Source organism: Hyperolius riggenbachi, chromosome 6 (genome assembly GCF_040937935.1).
Source record: "Hyperolius riggenbachi isolate aHypRig1 chromosome 6, aHypRig1.pri, whole genome shotgun sequence".
NCBI lineage: Eukaryota > Metazoa > Chordata > Amphibia > Anura > Hyperoliidae > Hyperolius > Hyperolius riggenbachi.
In genome coordinates this window covers 58,785,429-58,811,783 of record NC_090651.1, presented here as the reverse complement: position 1 = coordinate 58,811,783, position 26,355 = coordinate 58,785,429, and the positions used below count along the sequence as shown (strand labels likewise).

The 26,355-nt window shown below is 47.4% G+C and overlaps 1 protein-coding gene across 5 annotated transcripts in view; it reads left to right on the top strand.

Moving 5' to 3' along the window:
• The first annotated feature begins 15,511 nt into the window (after positions 1-15,511).
• Positions 15,512-26,355, top strand: part of PATJ (PATJ crumbs cell polarity complex component) — a 396,175-nt gene continuing 385,331 nt past the window's right edge. For 3 of the 5 annotated variants that reach the window (XM_068239368.1, XM_068239367.1, XM_068239364.1), the window contains exon 1: positions 15,634-15,712. The gene's annotated coding sequence lies outside the window, so the exon portion shown is untranslated. Of the gene's footprint in view, positions 15,583-15,633; positions 15,713-15,741; positions 15,798-26,355 lie in introns of those variants that run through there. The other 2 variants (XM_068239365.1, XM_068239366.1) reach the window with 2 other exon arrangements.

The window sequence follows — 26,355 nt, the reverse complement described above, 5'->3', positions numbered from 1 at the left end:
CGGACGTTCAGCCGACAGTAGCACGTGTGTACGCGCTGTTGGCGGACTTATAAGGCTGTTTGTGAACGATCCGCTGAGCGGATCGTTCCGAAACAGCCTTATCAGTCCGCCGACAGCGCGTACACACGTGCTACTGTCGGCTGAAAGTCCGCCCAGCGGGAGGGTCCGGCGGTAGTGTGTGTGTACGCACCTTTAGCCTAACACTAACCTTCACTTCTCTGATGCCTAACACTATTCTCCAGCCCTGTCTGATGCCTAAGGCCTGCTTCACACTAGAAACCTGTGTTTTTGTTCCCATCGCATCGCAATGTCAAAAACAGCCTTTGGAGATTATAGCGGTAATCTCACTTCTGGCTGCAAGCCAGGCAAGAAATGAGGAGCTGTAGCGTTCACTTCTTGTTGCAGAAATAGTAAGGCCATGGAAGTGTAATGTCAAAATACGCTTCTGTGCTTACGCAACACGAATGCTCAAATATCTGCAGCGCCATAGACTTACATGACTACTGGTTGCCGCATATCGCCACGGGTCATCGCCAATTACACGCTGTTGTTGCGGTAAATTCGCTACTTCTGCTGCATCGCACCTCAGTAAGTATTCAAGGCCCCATAGGTTTTTATTGCTATAGTGTTACCCTGCAGTAACAAAGGGGTAACACAACGCAGTGAAAACGTGTCAGTGTAAACGGGTCCTGACACTAACTCCCCCTTTTCCCAAGTCTCAGACTCTGATAGGGAATCGTATTGTGCAGGTACCATAGGAGAATCGTGCACATGCAGGGCAGCACAAAATTATTGGCAGACACTGCACCGACCCCAGGGGGCATGCCTGTACTCGTGCACAATTGTACGTTCAGTATGGATTTCACACTCAAGTACGGAACATTTGCACGGTTTCCCAGGCCCTCTGTACGGTAGGTTACACAATTGACTTTCAGTAGAGGGAAGAAAACCAGGCTTCTTATAAATTATGGCACAATTTAGTTGGGACAAATTTAGCTGTGTACTTTTCCCTAAGGCCCGGTTCACATTAGCGGTTGCTATCCGGAATCGCCGTGCCGGAGCCGTGCCGGAGCCGGACCGCATGCGGACCGGACGAAACGGACGCACGGCATAGCAATGAAAGTCTATGCGACCGTTCACATGCGTCCGTTTCGTCCGGACCGGAGCCGGACCGGATCCGGACTCCGGCGTCCGTTCCAACATGCGCTATTTTTTGGTCCGGCTGGTCCGGCTGACGTATCCGGACCGGAGCCGGAATGTTGCATCCGGCCAATGGAAACCAATGAGAACCGGAGAGCGCACAACACACTGGCTATAAAAACCGGATGTTATACCACACTTCCTATGCTGACTCTATGGTATGGTGGCCATTTTGGATGGGGACCACATGGCACCAGCGTTCACAGAGTGGAGCAGCAGTGACTTCATGCTGGAGCTGTTTGGCAGCAACATGTCTGACGATATGTCTGATAACGAGGGGGTGAGGCCCTACACATCAGAAGACCTCATCCTACAGGTGCAGCAGGTACCAGCCCTGTGGGACAAGGGGGATGCGGACCACAGCAACATCAAAAAATGCAGAGGCCTGTGGAAAAAAATTGCCAAGCTGTATGTGGAGGACTTTGAGCACTTGAGCAAGAGACAGCAAGGCACAGAGGGTATGTTGACTAGAAGTTTTTGGGGGGGCTTGTGGTTAGCTTGTGATGTATTCCACTTTTGCTATGGATTTGTGTCACCCACGTGTTGCCCACCCACCCGTGGCCCACCCACCTGTTCCCCACCCACCTGTACCCCACCTGTGATGTATCCCACCCACCTGTGATGTATCCCACCCACCTGTACCCCACCTGTGATGTATCCCACCCACCTGTGATGTATCCCACCCACCTGTACCCCACCTGTGATGTATCCCACCCACCTGTGATGTATCCCACCCACCTGTGATGTATCCCACCCACCTGTACCCCACCTGTGATGTATCCCACCCACCTGTGATGTATCCCACCCACCTGTGATGTATCCCACCCACCTGTGATGTATCCCACCCACCTGTACCCCACCTGTGATGTATCCCACCCACCTGTACCCCACCTGTGATGTATCCCACCCACCTGCGATGTATCCCACCCACCTGTGATGTATCCCACCCACCTGTACCCCACCTGTGATGTATCCCACCCACCTGTACCCCACCTGTGATGTATCCCACCCACCTGTGATGTATCCCACCCACCTGTACCCCACCTGTGATGTATCCCACCCACCTGTGATGTATCCCACCCACCTGTACCCCACCTGTGATGTATCCCACCCACCTGTACCCCACCTGTGATGTATCCCACCCACCTGTGATGTATCCCACCCACCTGTGATGTATCCCACCCACCTGTACCCCACCTGTGATGTATCCCACCCACCTGTGATGTATCCCACCCACCTGTACCCCACCTGTGATGTATCCCACCCACCTGTACCCCACCTGTGATGTATCCCACCCACCTGTGATGTATCCCACCCACCTGTACCCCACCTGTGATGTATCCCACCCACCTGTGATGTATCCCACCCACCTGTGATGTATCCCACCCACCTGTGATGTCTCCCACCCACCTGCGATGTACCCCACCTGTGCACATAAAACATACACAATGACCAATTATTAAACATCAATTTATTGTAAAAAATTAAGACATTTAAAATCACTTAAAAACTTGAAACTCCAAAATAAACACATTTCAACAAAACATATTAAAAACCAAACATTCACCCTCGTCCTGGTAGTGTGGTAAAATAAAGTCTCAGTTGGTCCCTGTTCCGCAGTGACACTACCCTTGGCCTGGTTGCATACCTCCGCAGGGGCATTAGTGGAAGCACATTCGGGGGTTCCGGAGTCTCTCTTTCCTCCTGCCGCACAAAGTTGTGAAGGATGCATGCTGCCTTCACCACGACAACTGCGTTGCCCGGTTTCAGCAGCATGGGCGTGTGGAACACCCTCCACTTTGACACCAGGATCCCAAATGTGCACTCCACCATTCTCCTTGCACGGCTCAACCGAGCATTGAAGTGTAGCTGGCTGGCATCAAGTCCCCTGTCTGGGTACGGACGCATTACATGGTCGGACAGGGCGAAGGCCTCGTCCCCCACAAACACATAGGGGTAGGCTGGTGCCCTTGTCCCAGGCCAGGGTCTGTCACGGGGGAGACGCAGTCTGCCTTCCTCCATCAGCCGGCAAAGGGTCGTACGCTGGAAAATTCCAGAGTCATTGGAACTACCGTACGACCCCACGTCCACGTACACAAACTTGTAGTCCGCATCTGCCACTGCCATTAGAACAATGCTGAAGTATTTTTTATAGTTGAAATAATGGCTGCCACTCCCCACGGGTTTCTGAATCCGGATGTGTTTACCATCCAGTGCGCCAACACAATTAGGAAACTTGCACTCGGTCCAGAAGCCCTGGGCGATCTCCTCCCATTTCGTGGTGTCCGGCACAGGCATGTATCTGGCCCTCAGTCGCGTCCAAAGGATCCTCGAAGTCCTCACGACGATGCCTGCCACCGTGCTCTTCCCAATACGAAATGTGACATGTAGCGATGTATATGTTTGTCCAGTTGCGATGTACCTACAAGAGAAATAATCGAAATCAATTTTTCATGTCGTTACAGGAGAAAGGTTCAAGACAAGGTGGCGCAATATACGTGATGCATACGTGAAATGGTTACGGAAGAAAAAACTTGCCGAACGCAGTGGCGGGGGAAAGCGACAAAAAGACTACCAATTTGCCAAGCAATTGTCTTTCATCAATGCAAGCCTGGAACCTAGACTGTAAGTACCACTACTATGGGCAGGAACTGAGAGCTCATTTTAGCAGACAACTACCATGACTTCGGCCATGTATTGCTATAAACTGGCCTCAATTCCCATGGCTAGCGAACTTTTCTCACAAGCTTTATCAAATGTTTGGTAGAAACGGTTGATAAAGTGTTTGCTAGTGTTTGCTAGCTCTGTGAATTGACGCCACATGCTGTTTGGCACACCAATAAATATTGTTTTTATCTACAGGACTGAAGACAATTTGGAGCAAGAGGAACCGACCCAGGAGGCACGGTTCAGCAGTGAGGAGAGCTTGGTGGATGATGACGTCGCCGATGTAACCTATTTCCCCGAGGAGAGGAGTAGGAGGAGGGAGTCCTTAGCTATCCCAGCTCTCTCCTTTGATGATGACTTGGGAGAAGAGAGCTTGGATGTTGAGGTTGCAGGACCGAGTGTGGAAGAAGCTGCACCTCCACAATCGACCGCTATGGAAGCTCCAGGGGAACAAGAACAAAGTGAGGAGCACCGAGAGACTGCAGCACAACCAGCGCGCAGGGCAACCCCGACACAGGCCAGAGGACGGGAAGATGCTGCCACACCACCAGTGAGGACCACCCCACCAGTGAGGCGTCGAGGTACCCTCCCCCCAACAAGGAGAGAGACAGAGTCCGAGATGTCCGGGGCTGTCTCCGGACTTCTCGGGATTCTTCAGAGCCACCAAACTCTCATAACCCGGCAGTTGCAAGATGAGGACAGGGGCCATATCATGGAGCAGTACAAGTCCCACATCACTTCACTGCAATGTGAGCTCGACGCTGTACATGGGCACTACAGGGACGAGCTTAAAATGATGCATGAGATGCACAGAGGAGAAATCGACCAACTGCGTGCGCAGCATCATCAGTCGGTGGGCCAGCTGCAGAACATGATGCAGCAAATGCATCAACAAAGCAAGGAACTACTGAAATTGCAGGCACACCCGTGTTTTCACACTGTGATGTCTCTAATACCATATTTGGAAAAGGTGCCTTCCCAAAACATGATGGCGTGCCATTCCACTTTGCTGGAGGTGATCAAACAACACATGGACACGCCATTATTGCAACCACCAATTTTTAGACCCCCACAACCAACAGCGGTGCCCACCTGGCAATCATCACAGATGTACACCGGCTACAGAGGCAGTCAATATGGGCCACCGCTGTCAGGGTCCAGCTCATCCACGACCAGCACCCAAGAGAGTCCAGATTTCCAGGCAGCAACTCCCACCTTTTCTAGTAGTGGTGCCGATACAATTTGAAAAAAAAAGTCAGATTGTTCCTGGACATGCTCCTCTGAATACCTCCGATCCTCGGAGGAAGGATACCATCACAGGGCTTTTTAGCCCAACATTTTCCCTGCCCCATCTCCTTCAACCAAGGTTCAGAGGTGTTCAGATGACCATGTCAGGGAACTTTTGTTTTTGCTGGACTTGAACTTTAGGGCCTGGTGTCCCCGAAAGACACTACCTGGGTCACAACCTTGTGCCTGTTGCACTGCACCTGTAGTCCTGCACCTGTGCCTTTGATTCCTCTTGTTCCTTACTTTGTTGTTCCTGATCACTTGCACAAGACCCTTGGAGCCATGGGTGAAGGACACCTTCACTGGTCGGTGAGAGGCCTAGCCTTTTCACTGACCTGTGTCCTTCATCCATGGCTCAGAGGGTCCTGTGCCAGTGGTTAGGTTTTTAAAGCACTTCAATTTTAGGGCCTGGTGTCCCCGAAAGACACTACCTGGGTCACAACCTTGTGCCTGTTGCACTGCACCTGTAGTCCTGCACCTGTGCCTTTGATTCCTCTTGTTCCTTACTTTGTTGTTCCTAATCACTTGCACAAGACCCTTGGAGCCATGGGTGAAGGACACCTTCACTGGTCGGTGAGAGGCCTAGCCTTTTCACTGACCTGTGTCCTTCATCCATGGCTCAGAGGGTCATGTGCCAGTGGTTAGGTTTTTAAAGCACTTCAATTTTAGGGCCTGGTGTCCCCGAAAGACACTACCTGGGTCACAACCTTGTGCCTGTTGCACTGCACCTGTAGTCATGCACCTCTGCCATCGGTTCCTCTTGCTCCTCACTTTGTTCTTGTTCCTAACCACTTGCACAAGACCCTTTGAACCATGGATGAAGGACACCTTGACTGGTCGGTGAGAGGCCTAGCCTTTTTACTGACCTGTGTCCTTCATCCATGGCTCAGAGGGTCATGTGCCAGTGGTTAGGTTTTAGAAGCACTAATAATTTAGGGCCTGGTGTCCCCAAAAGACACTACCTGTAGTCCTGCTCCTCTGCCATCGGTTCCTCTTGCTCCTCACTTTGTTCTTGTTCCTAATCACTTGCACAAGACCCTTGAAACCATGGATGAAGGACACCTACACTGGTCGGTGAGAGGCCTAGCCTTTTCACTGACCTGTGTCCTTCATCCATGGCTCAGAGGGTCATGTGCCAGTGGTTAGGTTTTTGAAGCACTTCAATTTATTAGGGCCTGGTGTCCCCGAAAGACACTACCTGGGTCACAACCTTGTGCCTGTTGCACTGCACCTGTAGTCCTGCTCCTCTGCCATCGGTTCCTCTTGCTCCTCACTTTGTTCTTGTTCCTAATCACTTGCACAAGACCCTTGAAACCATGGATGAAGGACACCTTGACTGGTTGGTGAGAGGCCTAGCCTTTTCACTGACCTGTGTCCTTCATCCATGGCTCAGAGGGTCCTGTGCCAGTGGTTAGGTTTTTGAAGCACTTTAATATTAGGGACTGGTGTCCCCGAAAGACACTTGGGCAGCTATGCCCTGCAACTCTTCCAGCACAAAGTTGGTGGTTGGTGTTCCTTAAAACTGACCGGGCTATACCATAGATATGTTATTTTTTTGTCTTCCATGTTGGAAGAATGTTTCCATGTTGGAAAGTGGTTGTTTTTGCAATAAAAAAATTTGTTTTTACATACCTCAGTGTGATGAGTAGTTGTTCTTGTGGTGTGACTGCTCTCCTGAACGTGGTATCCTTCTTCCTAAGGTCATCCTTCACCATCTCCAAAAGGGTATCAAACCTGTCAGGAGATGGAAAGGAAGAAGCTGTAAAGTATGTTGTGGGACAAGGTGTTGGGTGGAGGATGGGGGAGGTGTGTTTACAGAGGTTTGGGAGTGTTGTGGAGGGTGGGGGTGTAGTGTATAGCTAGGTATACAGGGGTGTGGGGGTCAGGGTGGTGTGTTTAGCTAGGTATACAGGGATGAGGTGTTGTGGGGGTGAGGGTGGGGTGTTTAGGAATGGTGGGGGTTGGTGTATTTAGGCCTATATACTTACAGGAGAATAGACATCCGAGTGTAGCTGTAGAACTTCTGTGGGTGTCGTCTGAGGTCCCGGTAGAGGGCCTGGAACTCTCCCTTCCTCTGCCTCCTGGCTAGTAGAGGGTGCACCCACCATCTCCTGCGAGGAGCACGCCTTCTCCCCACAAAGTAGTAGGTAAACAACAGGAAGGAGAGAATTCCCAGGTAATAAGCGTAAAAAATGACTGGATCCATGGTCCCAACTGCTGTCTCTGTATCCAAGGATGGTCTCCACACGTCCAGCTGTCTCCAACAATGACCCCAGAGCTTCTGCTGACCTCCCAGAACCCCAGGTATTTATACAGGTTGTTATCTCTTTAAGAATCCGGATCCGGACCGCAACCGTGTTCATACCGCACGGAAACCGTATGCAACCGGACCGGATCCGGACCGGATCCGGACAGGAACCGTACGATTCAGGTCCGATCCGGCTCCGGTGCGGTCCGGACATCCGGTGCGGTTTTCGCAAAACCGCAAGTGTGAACGGGGCCTTAAGGTAGAAACACACTTTAAATCTCAGGCAATCAGGTAAACTGAGAACTGCACATTCCATATGTCACAGTTTTATTTCACTGACCGTTAAAAACTTTCTTCCGGGAAATATTTAACTGATGGAATGATAAAACATAAAATTACTAATATGGTAAGCACTTTTATTCCTGACGGCAGTTAAATGATAATGTGCGTGCTGCTCAATCAAAATTAAACACGCTATAATGTTTGCACAGAGATTAGTGATGAAAATTAAAAAGCACCCATGCTCAAAACACGAACACACACAGCAGCAGAGCCTCCTCCGTCCTCAAAGCACATTCTCTACCGTCTTCTGTCTAAGCAGCAGTGCAAGCTGCAGCCCATAGCAGGATTGTTTTTGAAACAAAATGCGGTTTGTTGGTTGCCATACATCTAGCAATGATGGGCAGATTCAACCAAGAAACAAATCTCTCTCTGCCCTGGGGCACACCAAAACCCGCTAGCAGATCCGCAAAATGCTAGCAGATTTTGAAACGCTTTTTCTTATTTTTCACCTAGCATTTTGTGGTTTTGGGAAGCGTTTTTGGTGTAGTAGATTTCATATATTGTTACAGTAAAGCTGTTACTGAACAGCTTCTGTAACAAAAACGCCTGCAAAACCGCTCTGAACTGCCGTTTTTCAGAGCGGTTTGCGTTTTTCCTATACTTTACATTGGAGGTAGAAATGCCTCCGCAGCCCAAAAAATGCCTCACCCCGGGAGTATGCGTTTCAACAAAACACCTTCCGCTCTGGTGTGAACCACACCATTGAGATACATTGTCCAAGCGTATCCGCAGCCGCAAGCGGCTGCAAAAACGCAGAGAAACCCGCTCGGTGTGCACCAATGGAATCTGATTAGAGAGAAATCTTTCAGCTGCCCATAAACCGCAGGCCAATTCCCAATCGATTTCAAGCTGAAATTTATCATGAATCAGCCTTGTGACGCTGCCTCTGCTGGCCCGACGGTGTCCCCCATTATGTCCAATGTGCCCCCTAGGTGCCCAGTGCATTATACTTTAATATAGTGCAAAGGGCACTGTGGTTGCCGGCATATATGTGTGATGTCACACATGCACCCACATTTATGCACATAATGTGGCAGCGTTTTCTCCAAAATACACATAATTAGCATAATTTCCCCCAAAAATGTGCATAAAAACATATGTGGCAGTGTCTCCCCCATAAAATACATTAAGCAGCGTTCCCCCATAAAATACGTTAGGCAGCGTCCCCTATAAAGTACATTAGCCAACGTTCCCCCATGAAGTACATTTGCCAACGTTCCCATTGTTTTCAGCCCCCCTTTCCAGTTATTCCCCCCTAATATCCTGAAAAGGAAAAAATGTATTCAGCTGGCAGAAGACACCTTTCTCAGCCTACAGCGTCATTCCCTGATTGCCATTGCAGCAAGTCCATCTGCAAATTGCTGAGAAAACTCAGGAAAAAAAGTTAATTGCATATGGCCCAGTGCCTCTTCTCTTGTGGCTGCTAAATCGAGAGAGGGGTTGGAAAAAAGAAGGGGGTGGAAAAGGTCAGAGGCTGCTTGAACGAAGCCAGAGGCCTGGCAAATGAGCTGAAATTTCTGGAGTCTCCGGATGAAATCCACCATGTTCCTAGCGATGATAATACCAAACACATTTGAAAAAAAAATTGTCTAGATCATGAATGCTCTCTTCCTTTCTCCAGTGTTCCACTAGTCCACTTTAGTAAATCAGTAAAACAATGTTGATATAATGGAAAAAAGAAGCCGACTACAAAAAAATGCATACAAATACACGAGATTGCACTCTACATTAAGCATTTTTATTATAGTTTCAATAATTCAGTATTTTGGGGCCTAGAAGGACCTCTTAACTAAGGAAATCACAATAGATTTTCCTTAATAAAAGGGGAACTTCTTGGCGCTGAAACATTTTAGTCTGATATAATAAACATTTGGGTGTAGTAAACTAAAAGTCCAGGTACCAGCCAAGCACCGTTATAAGTATATGGGAGTAATGCCTAGTATAGTAAACCCACATATAACATAACATATCTTCTGTTACGGCCGGTTCACACTTGTTTTCAAAACTTATCCACGGCTCTGTTTTTTGGCCTGGATCAAAAACGGAGCCACGGATACCAATGTTAAAAATAGCTGCTGTCTTATCTGATCATGTACGTTCCTGGGGATCCGTGCTGAAAAAGTGAACGGACGGTCCGAACTTGTTGGGACTTCACAGACCCCGCACGGAGCTCGGATACACGGAGGGGTAGTGGCTGGCAATGTGAAAACGGATCTCCCTCTACAGACACAGAAACTGAGGGAGATCCGGATTGCCTACTGCCTGCTCCTCTCCTCGGCATAGGTGTCCCCAGGTGTAGGCTAGAGGGGGAAGCAGCTAGGACAGGGGGCAGCAGGCACAGCGGTGGGAAAGGGGGTCGCCCCCCCTCACCTGGATCCTCGCTCCCCCTCCAGCTATTTGCGCAAATAATGTATGCAGCGGGCGGGGAAGCTTACCTTCCTTCCTTCCTCTGCTCGCTGTGTGACTTCCTGCAATCTTGCTTACTGAAATATAGAGGGCGGCATTGCAGGAAGTCAATCGGCGAGTGGTGGAACACAAAGAAGGAACACATTTGCACAAAAAGCTGGAGGGGAAGTGGGGACGGGGGACCCAGGTGAGGGAGGGGGGACAACCCCCCTCCCCGCCACTGTGCCTGCTGCCCCCCCTGTCCTAGCTGCTTCCCCCTACAATTCGGTAGTCCAGCCCACCCATGGCCAGGGCATGGACTGGAAACGTATGCTGCAAAAAAGACAAAACGGGGAGAAAAAAAACAATTTAAAAAAACGGATCCGTTTGAAACGGATCCGATCTGCAAACGGACAAGTGTGGACCTAGTCCAAGGCTACTTACACACCAAGACGTTGCGTTTTAGGGGACATTATGGTCGCATAACGTGCCCCTAACGCAACGTATGGTGGTGTTGAAGTTGGACGTCAGAGGAGGTGGAAGTCCCAGGACCGCCTAACGCCAATCGGCGTAAAGTCCTGGGGCGGCAGTTTGCAGGAAATCGCACGCACTCTACGTGCGCATCTCCTGTTGGCTTCAGTCTCAGAGCGGCGATTGCCGATCGAGAGACTTAGTCGGCGAAACCACCGTCTTTCTTCTAGGTACAGCGCTGCGATCTGCAGCTGCGCTTTACTGGGGACAGCTGTGTGGCACGGCTGTCCCCTCCTGACTGTCGGCAGTGATAGGCTGAAGCCTATGACAGCTGTTCACAGGGATTGGCTAGCGGGGGGAGGGAGAGAGGGTATTGTAGAAAAAATAAATAAGTAAAGTTAATTAAAAAAATTAGTATAAAGATTTACAAAAAAAACAACGAAACACTGGGGGGCGATCAGACTCCACCAACAGAGAGCTCAGTTGGTGGGGGGAAAAGGGGGAGGGAATCACTAGTGTGCTCTGTTGTGCGGCCCTGCAGCTTGGCCTTAAAGAAAGCCTGTACTGAAAAAAAGTTCCCCTAGGGGGTACTCACCTCAGTAGAGGGAAGCCTCTGGACCGTATCGAGGCTGCCCCCATCCTCCTGGGTCCCACGGCGGTCTCGCTGCAGCCCCCGAAACGCACAGGCGACAAATCCGACAGCCTGTGCAATATTTACCTTTTTGGGCTCCAGCGGGGGCACTGTTGCGGCTCTTCTGATGGAGATAGGCAAAAATAGCTGATCTCCGTCCGGTCCGCTCTACTGCGCAGACGCAGGAGACTTGCTCCTGCGCAGTAAAGCGGCCCGACGGAGATCGGCTATTTTCGCCTATCTCCGTGGGAAGAGCGGACACTGCGCCTGCGCTGGAGCCAAAAGGTAAATATTTACATCGCTGCCCCTCCAGGAGGATTTTCTCCGCCGCCGTGGAACCGAGGAGGACGGGGGAAGCCTCAATAGGATCCGGAGGCTTCCCCCACCTGGTCTTTAGGGGGGTTAGCACTGTGGCCCTCAAGAGGTTATGATACAGTACTATGGTATACTTTATGTGCTTGAGTATGACAATTTCTTATATAGGAAACTTCTCATATAGTAAACATTTTTTTCTGGACCATTGGAGTTTACTATAAAGGGATTGTACTGTATACTGTACGCCTGTGTAGTGTGAACAAACCCTCAATTGTTGCACTCTGTAAATGGTGCAGAAAATGTTTAACAATGCAGTATATAAAAGCATAATTACATCTGCAATCTGTGGCGGTAAAAAGTGCTTTCTAAATAGAATGCTTACATTTTATTTCCCACTTTTACAGGGGAATTGGTATTTCCTTCAATTATTTTTCCTGACTTGAGTTATTTTTCAAAGTGGGATAAAACTCTGACATAGCATTCAATAAAAATATGTTTTCCTAAATGTTATTACCCATACAGTTATATTTGCTTTTGTGCTCAAGTAACATTGTCTGTCTACAAATTACAAATTCCCAAAGTACAGTTTATCTGCTCTGAAAGCTGCTATTGCATTTTATTGCATAGCTGCTGTATTTATGTATACAGTATATTAAAATCAAGCTAGTGATCACTTCTCAGCTCAGTACAGCACAGTTTCAGCAGTTTGCTAATGTATCTGACAAAGGAATGTAAATAAAGGATAATGTTATCTGTTTGGATGCGGCCTGAAGCTTTCCACTGAAGTAAGGAGCTTTCCACTGAAGAGCAAACTGCTGTGTTTAACTATTTGCATGCTGCTTTGCTACATTTTGTTTTTGTAATAGTAGATTTTATGTTGTAAATAATCTTTAATAACAAAGAGGAAATGTTGAGTTTCATACCACTTTATTCCTAGCAACACCTAATAGACAGGACGGCGCTACAGTTCCTATAACTCATGATCATAACTCCTTACAGCCTGGGTGAAATACAGCACTCATCCCATCTTTTAGAAGATCACTTTTGTCAAACCGCCACTTGCAGCCCTGCCCTTCTTCCCCGGCACAATTTACTTTTATTCCCCATTACTGCCCTGTCAACCTTTTTACCTCCGCACCATAATTCCCCCACAAGCCAATGAAATGCCTCCCATTTAATGCTGTGAAATATAGCAGCACATATCCTGTTGCATACAGGAGTTAAGACAGGGGAGGATGCCGGATCCTCCCTTTGGACATTGACAGAAAATTAATGTCACTGAAATTTGTAATTCTCTTTATACTTCCCTTATCCACTCCTGAATGGCAGCGGCTGCGGAGCAAGCAGCGAGAGCTGTCTGTAGCTGCAGCCGAATCAAAGACACTCCAGTCCACTTTTGAAGTTTATTACATGAATAAAAGCTGGCAGGATAATTTAAAGGAGGACTTAAAAGGAATGTATCACCTTTTAAAGTATTGAAGATGTACATGTGAATAGGTTCCTGTTATTAATCTTGTCAGTGTAAATTTTCAGGTCTTGAAATCCTAGCCTCTGTGTGTAGTTTGTAAATATGAATCTACATAGGGGCAGCCATACTTACCCATTAATTATGCAGGCTGTGATTTAGCAGAGGTATCCACTGACTATACTGCTATGTGATTTCATATATTCTGTTGTGTCCTCATTTTTTTGTATACAGGATTGGAAAAGTGGAGCTGGGCTGCAAAGGCGTATCTAGAGTGGCGCAGGTATGCACGTGCCACGAGCGCCTCTTAACAGAACTTGTTCCCCACATACAATCCTCTTTCTCCCATCAAAGATTGCAGCAGCCAGCTGGAACAGGAAGCAGAGCACATTATTAGATAGGTGAGAAACGTAGTACTTAATAGGTAAGCTCTTATTGCTGCCAGATATGCACATGAGTAGTGCTTGTTAATGGGAGCATTATAACAAAAGGGATGTCTTGTTATTGAGGGTCATGGTTAAGGGCTTTGCCTCTGACAAAGGAGACCTGGGTTCAAATCTCGGCTCTTCTTGTTCAGTAAGCCAGCACCCATTCATTAAGGAGTCCTTGGGCAAGACTCGCTGACACTGCTACTGCCAACTGAGTGGGCCCTAGTGACTGCAGCTCGAGCGCCTTGATCCGCCAGGAAAAAAATGCAATATAAATGTCATTAGTCTTGTCTAATGTTTAAGTGATTTGTCATGGAGGTTCTGTCTATTACTGGGTATGCTGTGTGTCACAGGGGTTAGCTATCACTTGACAAAGCGCGGTTAGCCGCCCGAAGCGGCGACAGTCCGTTGTGAGCAGACCTGGCTGCAGCGTGGACATAGCTCCTTCCATTGAGTGTGTCCTCTACCTGCTGTTTGCAGCAAAAACTATAAATACTACAAAGAGCTGTAGTTACATCCTGTATTGCGGCTGGATGTCCAGGCTGATGTTGTTCACATTGTGCAAGTTAATAAATCTACAGCTGGACCTTTCTTGTGCTGGTCATCTCTACTATTGAATTCTACAAGTCTGTGGCAGCCACGCAGACTAGACCGTGCACTACCAAGGCGAGTGAGGTGTGCTCTCTGAGGAGGACGACATGATATGGTGAACTATAATGTGGCAATTGTGCTTTAGCGCCATGCAGTGCAACTGGTTGCCATCATTTGTCTTCGAGAGCCCAAGGACGGGCAGCTATGTACTGTGCAAGTATGAGTACATGAGAGAGTGTGCTCACGCAGGCGCAGTGTCCCCTGTCTTCAGGAGCAATAGGGCTCCCGAAGCCTCCCGTGGCAGCATAGAGCAGTATTTGACCAATTGGTTGAATACTGCTAACGGGGCTGACACTGTTGGAACGAGGGGACCATGAGAGGAACAGTGAGGCGTTATAGGCCTTATATACATATATTGCGGCCACCGTTGAGTTGGGCGCAGGGCCAGCCGATTGATGGCTCTCCGTGCTGCCACTAAACTCCCCAGTTGAGTTAAATACTACCCCCCCCGAGTTGTAGCAACTTGGATGGAGGTGTAATTCGGTCTGGTGTTCGCAGGACCTCCGAATTACTGTTGCGCACGGTGCGCATTATAGCATTGCTGCTATGACGGCACCCAGCCTCGACGCTGTGGGCTGAAGTTACCTGCTTCGTCTATAGACTCTATAGGACCCAGAGCCCTCCCTCTCCATAGGTAAGTATGTTTTTATTATTATTATTATTTGCACTTGACGCTTTAAAACCCCATGTAAAGTTCACAGTGTGGCCGATGTGGTGTAACAGCGCAACACGCACGTTAACAGTGACGCATACTTTTCATTGACTGTATGCGCAGACAACGTGCGGTGCAACTTTCCCGTTCCGCTCCTGCTTTTACAAAGAAAGCAACGCAACTCAGACTGAGGGGTGTTTTTGGCCATTTTTCAAGCGCAGGCGATTTTTAAAATCGCCCACAAAACGCTTGTGCAATGAATCTCTATGAGAAGGTTCATATCAGCGCGGTTCATGTGCTGTGCTATACGAAGTGCGCTAAATGCTCACAAAAACCCTTTATGCGGCGATTGCATTTGCTTTTTTTTTTTTACCGGGTCAGAGTTCACTTCCTGACTTGCGTCAGGGAGTGTATTACAAAACCGCTGTGGAAAAGTGCTTTTACCAGAAACGCAGCGCGCAGTGGAGCACCGGTAGGAGGAAAAAAAGTGTACGAAAACGTAAAACACTTGTGTTTTCCATTTTAGGTGTGAATGAGGCCTCAAAGTGATTGTAGTCGGAAAGATTTGGTAGGTTCAGGAAGTACTGTATACCTACCACACTGGGTTAAAGTTACTGTACTGAATAATCCAATTTATCATAATAATAATATAAAATGATACAAAATAATCTTGGTGTGTTTTGTCTTCTTGTTTCAATTATGCATTCAACAGTCGACAGTATTTTTTTTTCCAGTTCCTCTTTAAATTAACCCTATGCTGTGGAGATTATTCCAGGAGCTAGAAGGCTGAAACTGCTCCGCCTCCCCACCTGCCTATGCTGTGTTTACCTTTCTCGCTACGTAAATGCTGTGCACTTTGTGACTTTTAAATAAAGTTTGTTCAGGGAATTGAAAAAAGACAGCAGCAGTCCAGATCCAAAGTGCAGCAGCTGCCACAAGCTGGGAGTGATTGGACAGAGCTGGGACTGAGGTACGTGGTGTGTCAGGCTGGCCAGACCCTGAGCTGACACTGAGCTGCCTCCTGTGTCCTGGAATCCCCCTCCAGCCCTGGCCAGGTAGAGCCCCAGGTGCCACAGCACCCCCTGCCCCTCCTGGGAATGGCAGCCTCTGATTGCAGCACTGATACAGAGTAACAAGCAGGAAGTGACAGGAACACCCACAGATACTGAGCTAAAGCACAGGCAGGGACACACAAGTTTCATTCAGGAATGATCTGTTAGAAACTAAATCTGCTGCTAAAGCATGCTGAGACATGTAGTTCCCCAGCAGCCAGAGGACATTGTTGTATGGGGTGTTTAATCACTGTCTGTTCCCTTCCTTGCTGCTTCCTGGCACGTTTTATCTGGTAAAATCCTAGTTTCTCCCAAAGCTCAGGTGTGGCAGGCAGGTATCACTTCCTGTTTCTGGAAATTTCAACAGGTGACTGATTAAGAGAAAAGCGAATCTTTTGAGTTTCCTGTAGGTTTTTGATCTACAAGAGCTGGAATTAGAGGGGGCGTAAATGATTAATAAACCGACAGATTAGTTAGTCAAGTGTTTAGTGGTTAGATTTCCAGAACTGATTGTTGCCACTCAAAGATGTTTCCGTCAGAGCTGGGACAAGGTCCTCCAGCACCCAAGGCTGAGACACCAAAGTGCGCCCCTCCATCCCTCCCACCTCAGCTGTCACACACTGATTGCTATTAGACTAAGAGGGCCACAGGGCCCACAACGTCCCCAACAACTTAATATCTAGTTATCTGGCTTGCAGTCACTGCTATGTACCCCCTTTTCTTATTTATTTCTGCTTCAAACACAATTAGGAATGACAGCTGAATGAATTGTGCGCCCCCTCTTACACTGCACCCTGAGGCTGGAGCCTCTCCAGCCTATGCCTCGGCCCGGCCCTGGTTTCCGTTCCTGCTAATTCCAGTGATTGTACGCACAAAAAGTGTCAGGTCAAAGTTTACCTCACGTTTCTAATTAGGAGCTCTGTTGGCCACTCTGTGAAAGGGACAGCAACTTAATGGCAGCCGCAGTTTATACTCTGAATTGAGTGCTAAGGGATTTGCATTTCCTCTCACGAGGCTGCAAGAAGATGTAATCTATATTGATGGAAAAGGGAAGACTTCTGTATAATTTTTATTTTTTACTTGTATTCGCTTCCTTCATTTCCGGGTGATTGCCTAGGGCATGGGAGCCCTAGGTTATTGTAGAAGAGGTTGATAAAATCATTTTAACTGGGCTGCAAAAGCCATTGAGGGCTCGTTTCCACTATCGTGAATCCGCATGCGTCCAACGCATGCGGATTCGCACATGTAATGCAAGTGGATGGACCTGTTTCCACTGTAGCGTTGTTGAGGTGCGTTTTTTTTCAGCGGTGAAAAAACGCACAAAAGAGCCGCAGAATTTGCCTGCGAGTGGAATGCATGCGAATCGCATGCAATGTATTTAATAGGGAAATCGTATGCGGTTTCCCCATACAGTTTTTTCCGCGAATTCGCATAGGTACCAATGTAAATTCACACAGGCAGTGACATGGTTAAAACCGCATATACCCTCACCTATGCGAATTCGCATGCGAATTCGTGGCATAAAACGCATGGGGAATCGCATCCGCATGTGATTTCATCAGCGGTGGAATCCAGGCGATTCCGCACCGCAATAGTGGAAACGAGCCCTAAAGGATGACAGAAGTTCCTGGGCAGTTTGTTGAGCAGGAAGTACATCCCTAGGATTCCCGTTGGTGTGTGCCGTGCACCACCGCGCTTGCATCATGCATACTACCTGCGTCGCGCATTGACTTGCATTAGTGCAGGATCCATGCTGTAAGCACGGCTTATGCGGTAACGTGCTGGACACTTTGCTTAAAGGATACCAGAACCGAACAGTTCTGGTAAAAATGATAGCTGCACTGTGTAGGATGTAAACAGCACAAATCAGCCGCTCCTCCTGCCCCCCTCCATCTGGCCGGCGCATAGTGCGAGGCTAGACACTTGGTTTAGTGGAACGCACACGCAGCACGGAGGGGTCAGCGTGCTTCTGAGCCTTGCACTATGCGCTGGCCAGAAATGAAGAGGGAAGGACATACTGTGCACACAGGGCGCAGTATGTCCAGGTCAAAGTTCAAGTCGCCGGACACCCGCATGTATACACTGAGAATGGCGGCAGACGCAGGGGGGCAGGAGGAGTGGCTGGTATGTGCTGTTTACACCCTACACGGAGCAGCTATCATTTTTTACCAGAACCGTTCGGTTCTGGTATCCTTTAAGATCTGATGCTTCCGGCACATCGCATTGCGCCACATTAACTGCAAGGTTCCATTGACTAACTTTGTACTGCGCACCATCCGGTAAGAAAGGGCAACCCAATGCAGGTTTACAATGCCAGTGTGTGGGGGGCATGAGGAACTTTAACCCAGGATTGAACTTCTTCCCAATCAGTAGCTGATACCCCCTTTCCCATGAGGAATGTTTACCTTTGCTCGAATAGATCATCGGGGGGTCTGTATGGCTGATATTGTGGTGGAACCCCTCCCACAGTGTGATGTCATGATCATGGTCCTCACAGTTTGCTGTCTGAGAACCTCATTGCATTGTGGGAAATAACGGCTTTTTTCAACTGCCACCCAAGGAGTATCTCTCTCTGTGCATAGAACTATCAGTAAACAAGCAAAACAAAATGTCACCACCAGTGGTATATTTCAGAATGTACGGTAAATCACCGAGAAGAAAGATTTTACACGGGGCTAACACCGACTAAATAATCTGTAAATGAATATTGTGTAAAAAAGAATATTGTAAAATGTCATTTTCACTACAGTTACTCTTTAACCAGCTGAGCGGTCTGGACGAGCTCAGCTCGTCCAACACCGCCAGCGGCTGCCGCTCAGGCCCTGCTGGGCCGATTTTAATGAAATAAAAAGCAGCACACGCAGCCGGCACTTTGCCAGCCGCGTGTGCTGCCTGATCGCCGCCGCTCTGCGGCGATTCGCCGCGAGCAGCGGCGAAAGAGGGTCCCCCCAGCCGCCTGAGCCCAGCGTAGCCGGAACAAAAAGTTCCGGCCAGCGCTAAGGGCTGGATCGGAGGCGGCTGACGTCGGCTGACGTCGATGACGTCACTCCGCTCGTCGCTATGGCGACGATATAAGCAAAACAAGGAAGGCCGCTCATTGCGGCCTTCCTTGTTTATTCTGGGCGCCGGAGGCGATCGGAAGATCGCCTCCGGAGCGCCCTCTAGTGGGCTTTCATGCAGCCAACTTTCAGTTGGCTGCATGAAATAGTTTTTTTTTAATTTAAAAAAAACCCTCCCGCAGCCACCCTGGCGATTTAATCAGAACGCCAGGGTGGTTAAAGTGTACGTGAGCCAAAGCTCGGGTACAAAATCAGATACTTACCTTAAGAGAGGGAAGCCTCAGGATCCTACTGAGGTTTCCCTTGCTATTCTGTTGTCCCCCGTAGCAGAGGGCGGCTCCCCAGAAGATTAGCGACATCACATTGGGGCCGTGCAGCTACTCTTCCTCCAGCGTGGCCGTGCAATAGTCGACTGAGCCCGTCCATGCATGAGCAGTATGCTGGAGCCTCAGGCTTGTGCTGCTACTGCGCGACCATGATTGAGGAAGAGGAGCTGCGTGGCGCCGATGTGGAGGGGGGCTGCGCTCAGCAGCGGAGGGCTTCTGGCCACAGAGGGAAGCCTCAATAACGTGCTGAGGCCTCCCTCTCTTCAGGGTAATGTCTTGTTTAGAACCCGAGCTGCCTGTACATTAGTGTTCAGAGCTTATGTTAGATTTTTTTTTTTTTTTATTATAATTATTAGAGACCTCAATCGTACTGGTTATTTTTCCTACAGTGCTTTACAGGGAATCTTGAACAATTAAAGGCCATGTGCAGAGAAAGTTTTAGGACTACACCCCCCCCCCCCCCCCCCCCCAAGTCACCTCACTGAAGTGTAACTGTTTAAATGTCCCTAAATACGTTTACCTTCCTGAAAAAGTGATGGTCATTTGGTTACCACTGCGGTCCACGTAACTCCACTATTTCCTCTTTCTGGGTTTGAAGGAGGAAGTAGTGGAGTTACGTGGACCGCGAGTGGAACGCATCGGCTATAGGCAGTGGCATGGGTAAGTTAACCCCCACTCTGTTGCAGGCACGCTATCTAATTTAAATTTTGAACACAAGTAGCTACGTATTTGTAGCTTCTCATAGGGCACACCACTAGTCTGAAGTAACTATAGTGGTGGTAGCTACGTGTAGCACACCCACCACTAGTCCCAAGTAATTTTATAGTGGTGGTAGCTACTCGTAACACACGCCACCACTTCGGACTTTGTAAACCTTTACATTTCACTTGCTTGCATTGTAGGAGAGGTAGGGCATAACTTTTTTTTTTTTTTTTTAATTTTCAACTGGACTGGGGCTTTAACATCACTGTTTTACACCATGACAGTAGCCAACATCATACAATGATGTATAACGTGGTGATCGTGCATTAGGGCATGTAATACAACTGAATTGGGACCATTTGTAACCACACATCAGTAATTGATAAACGGTTTAGTTACTACCTGGTAGAAAACAACAATAGTGGGTGGCTTGGAGATATTGGTGGCTTCTGCCTACTAAGAGGTACATGTCTGGGATGGGCACTACCTCATTTTCCATGCTGGGTGATTGAGGCTGCCTGCAAATGCCCAGCAGATAAATAGAAGTGGTGGCGCATTTACAGTTGCCATTCTCAGCTGGGATCTCTTTGGCCTTCACTTTCACTATCTTTTCTAGTACTTTTAGGCCCCAATACTTTTCCAGCTTCCCAAACGCTTTCTTCTTCCTGATGTTGCTGACACTTGACACTGCTACATCTATCACCACCTGTCCTCTGAGCCTTGTCTACAGCCACAATGTCCTGCTAATTGGCTAGTGCCTCTCTGTCCACCTGGATTTTGAAGTCACACAGGCTCTCATCCCTGTATTCTCCATGACCTTCTGTGGTATCTTCTATCTGGACTTCAGAGGTTCCAGCCCAGAGGGGAACACACTTTCAGCAGAAGTCCATCACCCGACAGTCAATTAGATGCATATAAGAGTCCTTAGTAAGCCAAATGCAGCAAAGTCCCTGTTATCCGGAACTCAGGCAACCAGAAGTTTCAACTAATCAGCATGCCTGGTGGATAACAGGGACTGTTGTTTGGAGGCATTGAAATGCTTACCGAGCCTCCAGGGACATCTTGTAGCCTTTCTGCAACTCTGTGCATGGAAGCCGGCGTGTCACCTGACTAAACGTGAGTCAGGTGACATGCCAGCTTGTGTGCAGTGAGGATGCCGGAAGCTGATTAGGAGCTGCAAAAATGTGGCAAAATATTGCTTTAGTCTGTGCTTTTTCAGCCAGTGCAGGATACTGAGGACTCAGCTGCCAAGCAATGCTTGACCAAACAGTTGCAATACCATTCTTCCAATATCATGCTCAGTGTCTGGCAAAATTGTAATCGCCAGTAGTACATAATTATTGATTTATAAAGCGCCAACATATTCTGTGCTTCAAAATGCATGGCTGCTCACCTTGCAACATCCTAATCCTCTATACTGATGTGCAATATTTCAGCATATCATACTAAGCTCTTCCAAACGGAGCGGAAGCAGCTGAACGGCAACGGAGTGAAAACTGATCCAATCGACCGGTATTCAGATTCGTTCTCACTAATCCGTTTGCCACTTACAGGGATACTTAAAGTGGAACTCCAGTGAAAATAAGGTAATTAAAAAAAAAAAAGCTTAATTTTTACAATAATTATGTTTAAATGATTTAGTCGGTGTTTGCCCATTGTAAAATCTTTCCTCTCCCTGATTTACATTCTGACATTTATCACATGGTGACATTTTTACTGCTGGCAGGTGATGTTACTGGAAGTAGATGCTGCTTGCTTTTTTGGCAGTTGGAAACAGCTGTTATTTCCCACAATGCAACAAGGCTCCCACAGTGTGATGTCAGGACCTCAGTGCTGTGAGGCGCTGACATCACACTGTAGGAGGGGTTTACCACTTTTTTTTTTATTTTTATTTTTTTTCCACATTTACAAAAATGTTTCAGAGTGCATGCAAAAGTCGGTAAAATAGTGCAGTAACATGGTAGTAATAGTGAAAATAAAAGTTGTTCAATGTTAGCTAAAAATGCAGAAAATATTGTTTTGTGTGGAAAAATTCTGAAGTCCAGTAAATACAGTTCAAAAGGCTCTAGACTACATGTAACTTGATGTACAGAGTAACCAAGCAGCTCAGGGTGACCCAAACTACTAGAAATGTATAAGGGGATAAAAGGAACCAAAAAGCCCTCCTACTAAAAAAAGCAAAGCTTGGTGTAATTGCCTTCTTAAAACAGAAGGAAATTTGCAATAGTTCAGTTATAAGGGAACATTTGTGGTTACCCACAATGCCCTGCTACTGAATATGCAAATTATCCCTTTTCGCCCTTGTGAAGCCAAGCAAGCATCCAGAACCGCTGGTTTATAGCAAGCCTATAGCTTTAAGTTTTACACAGCCATATCAAACCCACATGTATACAGCCTGTTTCGGACTTTTGGTCCTCATCAGTACATGGCAGGGATTGATAAGGCTGTATGAAATAGGGCTTGGACGAGAACAACAGAGTAACCAAGCAGCTCAGGGTGACCCAAACTACTAGGAATGTATAGGGGGATAAAAGGAACCAAAAAGCCGAATTATTGCAAATTTCCTTCTGTTTTAAGAAGGCAATTACACCAAGCTTTGCTTTTTTAGTAGGAGGGCTTTTTGGTTCCTTTTTATACATTCCTAGTAGTTTCAAGTTATTGGCTAACTACAAATGAATAAGAATAAACAAGCTTTCGGCCTTGCAGCCTTCGTCAGGTTTACATCCTGTTAGTTTGCAAGCTGGTGGTACAGACAGCTTATATACATGCAACATCAAAAGGGAAAAACGATATTTTTTTCAAGCATAAATACGTCATTAAGATGCCTTAATACAAACAGACCATCTAAATGGGGTAAGAAAAGGATCCTTGTTTACTCTATTGCTTACAGACCTGGTATTAGGATTGACCCAGAGGTATTGTAAATTCTTAGTTCACCAGTTCAGCTAGAGTGGCTGAGACAGTTCATTTATCATCAATCTCATACCAATATAGAAAGTTGTTGTCTTTATTCAAACCCTTCTGCGCAGCTTTGAACCAATTTATAAATTTTGTTTCTGCTATTAATCGGTCATTTGACGTTTTGAAGCCGCCCTTCAGGGCAGTGACACGAAGATCATCCATGCTGTGTCCGTTGGACCGAAAGAGTGTAGCAACTGGGAGTCCAGATTTGGTATCATTAATAGTGTGCCTGTGTCCATTCATACGTTTGCGCAGTGTTTGTCCAGTTTATCCCACGTACATAACATTGGGGCATTTAGCACACATGATCAGATATACCAGATTGGTGGACCCACAGGAAAATTTACCTTGTACTCTGTACTCCTGTTGTGAACCTGGTATCGTTACCCTGTCAGTGGAGTAAATGTGTCTGCAGGTCCCACATATTTTTTGTCGGCAGGGTTGGTTCCGTTTTGTTGAGGCCTATTCAAAGAGCTCCTGACAATCATCTGTTTTAGATTGTGTGGTTGCCGATATGACAAGAGTGGAGGTTTAGGGAATATCGTTCTCAGTCTGTGATCCTTGTGTAAAATGGGATGAAGTTCCTTAGCAATCCTCCTTAAGATTTCCAGGTGTGGGTTGTAGGTGACAACCAAAGGGACACGTTCCCCTTTCTGGTTTTGCTTATATTTCAGGAGTTCAGTCCTGGGGATGTTGCTGGCTTTCCTGATTTGGGCCTCAGCCATGGGAGGACTGTAACCTTGTTTAATGAAAGTGTTCTTAAGGTGATCCAGGTGCTTGTCTCTGTCCATCCTGTCAGAACAAATCCGGTTGTACCTTATAGCTTGGCTGTAAATTATAGAGTTCTTAATGTGCTTGGGATGAAAACTGTCATATCTTAGGAATGTGGGACGGTCTGTAGGTTTGCGATACACAGAGGTTTGTATGTTGTTACCCCTGATGTATATGGTGGTGTCCAGAAAGTTAATCTCTGTGTGAGAGTAGGTAAGTTTCAATTTGATTGTAGGATGGAAGGCATTGAAGTTCCTGTGGAACTGGAGAAGATCATCCTCACTTGCGGACCAGATGATTAAAATATCATCAATGAAGCGGAAGTAGGCCAAGGGTTTTATGCCACATGCATTAAGGTATTCCTCTTCGATTTTGGCCATGAATAGATTTGCATACTGTGGAGCGAATCGCGAACCCATTGCCACGCCCATCTGCTGTAAATAGCGGTCCTGTCCAAAAGTGAAATAATTGTGAGTGAGAATGAATTTGATCAGTCCAGTAATAGGCTTTACAGGTATGCCCTGACCCTGAAGATATTTACGGCAGGCCGCAATACCATCATCATGGGGAATGTTCGTGTACAGGGACTCCACGTCCATCGTGGCCAGTATGGTTCCCTCAGGTATTGGGCCGATGGCTGTCAGTTTGTTCAGGAGGTGGGTGGTATCCTGTAAGTAGCTGGGCCTTTTACAGACAAGAGGTTTCAAGATGTTTTCCAGCCACCCTGAGATGTTCTCTGTAAGAGTTTCGCTCCCTGAGATTATGGGCCTGCCTGGGTTTCCCTCTTTGTGGATCTTGGGAAGCATGTAAAAGCAGGCTGTTCTAGGCTCTTCAGGGATAAGGGTCCTTACATGTAGTCTGATGTTTGCAGGCAATCTGTTAACCATCCTATTAAGTGCCATCCTGTAGCCTTTTGTGGGGTCCCCCTGTAATTTGGCATAGTGCGCGGTGTTGGATAATTATAAGGAAAGAGAACCGAGAGCCCAATATAGTGTAGTAAGTCAAGGCAAATGGAATAATGTGAAGGAGTAAAGTATATACTCACAAACCAGGGTTACCTCCAGGCAACCACTGTATGGGCAGGTGAGGAGATTGGCCTGTCCTCACTCAGGGCTAAGAAGTCGCTCTCTGTAGATGTGAAAAAGAAGGGGTATCCCCCTGCACCAAAGGTGGATATATACTGTATTACGGAATGAACAGAGGTGCCAAAAAGATAAAAACATTATCTAAAATGTTTAAAAATTGCTTAGGAGGCAGTGGTGGACTTACCTCCCTCAAGCAGACACAAGAATGCTGTGTTAATCAACAAACGTAAATTTAATGGTACACTCCAGGGGTTTAGTACAACGCGTTTCGCAGGTCTACACCCGCTTCATCAGGCAGTAAAGAGAGGAGTACACAGCAGCGTAATGTCAGTCACACCTGGCGCCTTTGTTGAGTCACACCTGGCCGAAAGCTTGTTTATTCTTATTCATTTGTAGTTAGCCAATAAATGGTATCATCCTGATTTAAAACTTCTTGCTTTTACTGATGGCTAACACGGTACAATACCCTACTGCTTCCTAGTAGTTTGGGTCACCCTGAGCTGCTTGGTTACTCTGTTGTTCTCATCCAAGCCCTATTTCATACAGCCTTATCAATCCCTGCCATGTACTGATGAGGACCAAAAGTCCGAAACAGGCTGTCTACATGTGGGTTTGATATGGCTGTGTAAAACTTAAAGCTATAGGCTTGCTATAAACCAGTGGTTCTGGATGCTTGCTTGGCTTCACAAGGGTGAAAAGGGATAACGGTAATTTGCATATTCAGTAGGGCATTGTGGGTAACCACAAATGTTCACTTATAACTGAAATATTGCAAATTTCCTTCTGTTTTAAGAAGGCAGTTACACCAAGTGTAACTTTCTGTGAAGTGAAAAAATAGCACCAGGTACTTACAAGTGCTGAAAAAATCAGCAATTAAAGGGGCACTATGGCGAAAAATCATGTTTTATAGTCACTGTACTATGCATAGTTGTTTGTAGAGCATAGTAGTTTACATGTAGTGAGGTACAGGGTTTTTTTTTTAACACTGACATCATCATGGTATACTTTTATAGTCACGTCGGCAGAAGTACCTTTCCGACGCGACTCAGCCTAATCCATGTAGTTGTAGGAGGCATCTTTCACTGTTGCTGTAACTGCCGTTACATTTTTCCCCTCTCTGCAGCGCTGGAAGGTTTGTTCCAAATTTCAACTGCACCATCGTGCAGTTACACTGATCCCCCAGGCGCCGTAAAGAGCAGCAGATTATCTGCTGTGCGGGGAGTGAAACGCACCCTCCCTCTTCGGTGAGACGCAACTGCCCTGTGAGGAGGACTGTGGAGGAACGCAGCATCACTGATGACGCTGCCCGGCAAGGACCCCTGCAGCGAAGCTGGCATTGAAACGGACACCTAATGTTGTCTGTTTCTATGGCTACCAGGCTTCGCTCTGTGAAGCCTGGTAGCCATAGAAACGGACAACATTTGGTGTCCGTTTCAATGCCAGCTTCGCTGCAGGGGTCCTTGCCGGGCAGCGTCATCAGTGATGCTGCGTTCCTCCACAGTCCTCCTCACAGGGCAGTTGCGTCTCACCGAAGAGGGAGGGTGCGTTTCACTCCCCGCACAGCAGATAATCTGCTGCTCTTTACGGCGCCTGGGGGATCAGTGTAACTGCACGATGGTGCAGTTGAAATTTGGAACAAACCTTCCAGCGCTGCAGA